The 1,964-nt window shown below is 37.6% G+C and overlaps 1 long non-coding RNA gene across 1 annotated transcript; it reads left to right on the top strand.

Annotated features, from left to right (window-relative positions):
- Positions 1–520: 520 nt before the first annotated feature.
- LOC127304612 (uncharacterized) lies at positions 521–1,759 on the top strand. Its single transcript, XR_007853453.2, has 2 exons — positions 521–658; positions 1,255–1,759. It is a non-coding gene; the product is annotated as an uncharacterized lncRNA (long non-coding RNA).
- The last annotated feature ends 205 nt before the right edge of the window (positions 1,760–1,964 follow it).

Here is a 1,964-nt window from a genome sequence, read left to right as displayed (position 1 = left end):
ATTTTATCTGTCGATATATCGAAAGGGAGTCTAAAACATATTAGTGTTAAGTGAAACAACCAGCAGCTACCAAACAGCCGTTTCAACAAAATAGGAACCCAATTGCCAAGTGTTGATTTCATTTCTATGCATATAAAGACTTTTTTTAGACAAATGCTAGATTAACCAGGTTCCGAGGAAGGGTTGCTTACGTACCATGTATTTCTATCCACTCGGAGTGTTGCAAAGTAGAGTCATCCTCTATACAACATTTAGGTTGAACTCTAGATGACGTAAATTCAACTTTTTAATTGTAAATTCATTAATGCTTTTTCCGAATAAGTGTAGCCTAACAATTGTTGTCTTCTAAAATAAATTGCAGATTGTTCATTCCATCAGTATACAAAACCAATTTACTCAAGTTGGCTTCATGCCCATGCAACTGAAAATCTGTTTTATGTTTTTGTGAAATTATAGTAGTAACAGCAGTTACCTTCCTGAGTTTTTTTTTCCTCATCGAGTTTATAAATTGAGTAACTTCTGCATCTTCTCTAGATCAAAATTATTCACAACAAAAATCCGATCCAAGAGGGCAGTGAAGAGAGCGTTGATTACCTGAGATCAGCCAACGTCGCCGGAGCCAAGTATAGCGCCATCAGTAATTGATTGTTAAACACATGTAAGCATAGAAAGCGCTACCCAGCGTCTGAGCTTTCAGTCTCATCGATATGCCAACCTGCTATGGTTCTTCAAAACTGATGCGTAGTATTTTAACATTTGTGCAATACAATAATATAATTAATCTTGCCCACATTAAGTTTGTCCTTCGCAAATACTTTATAAGCAGACAAAGTGAAAATAAGTAATCTGTAGTCACTACCTGCATGTATTTGCTTTTACTGTCTTTATCTTCTTCTCAACAAAGTTCTGTTGTATACCTAGCAAACCACAATTAGTGGTGCTCTGCTCTTCTAATGCCAATCTTTTCTTTGGTCTGGTTTTTATTATTTTTCTTATTGCATGAAAGTTGGTTCTTAATAATATGTTGCAGTTCTGGTTATTTGAGTTTGATTATAATTTTTCATCATACTGTCTAGGTTTAAACTTTTTTTTTTTACCAAAAGTAAGGATAATACTTAGTCTTTATGGATTAATGATCACTAGAGTGAATTAATTTTTTTTTCTACATCAAGTGACAGCTTATGTACAGCTCATAAGCCAGTGTATTTTGTTGATAGTCGATTTGACATGGATTGTTACTGGGTTGGTTGACAGGGTCCATTTGTCTCCTTTGGTAAATGTGATGCGCGCTGGTGCCTGTTCATGCTTCGAGACGACGAGTGCGAGGGCGTCGATGCACGCAGCATGGGCGCTGATGTGGGCTAACATGTCAGATGCAAGGTACAAGAGCTTTCCGGTGAATCTAGGACCACGAGCAGGTAGTGCACGAGAATGGAGGCTATTTGACAAATTTCGGCACAGGAACTCTGCCCTTGCTGCTGCCGTCACCGCGTCCATCTCTACAGAGGATCATGGTAGGTTTTCTGTCTCGAGGGCCAGAGCACCTTTGCACTAATTAGGTTCATATGTCTTTTGACTATTGAAGTAAAGAACTTCTCTCTCTGGCTTAGATATCACTTACATTTTAAATTGATTTGTCATACTATTGTGACAAGCCAAGAAACACCATAGTGAATTGTGGCTTCAGAAGATGTATATATAGGCAAGGTTGCCAAAGGGTTGTGTGTGGATGGAGAAAGCATATCTTCCATTATCTCCTGTTCCTTTTGCATGCCTCATTTTCTGTCATGTAACATTTATCTGTCTGACTACTTCCTTTTCAAGTTGTTTGGTACTATAAATATAATTAGTCATATGGTGACGGTTTTGGTTTCCAAGATGGATTTGTTTCACTTACTGAGCTACTGGGATCACATGACCTCTTTGTTCATGTTTGTTTCGTTTTATATCAACTTACAAAGTGT

Source organism: Lolium perenne, chromosome 5 (genome assembly GCF_019359855.2).
Source record: "Lolium perenne isolate Kyuss_39 chromosome 5, Kyuss_2.0, whole genome shotgun sequence".
In the NCBI taxonomy this organism is placed as follows: domain Eukaryota; kingdom Viridiplantae; phylum Streptophyta; class Magnoliopsida; order Poales; family Poaceae; genus Lolium; species Lolium perenne.
This window is presented reverse-complemented; position numbering and strand designations above follow the sequence as displayed.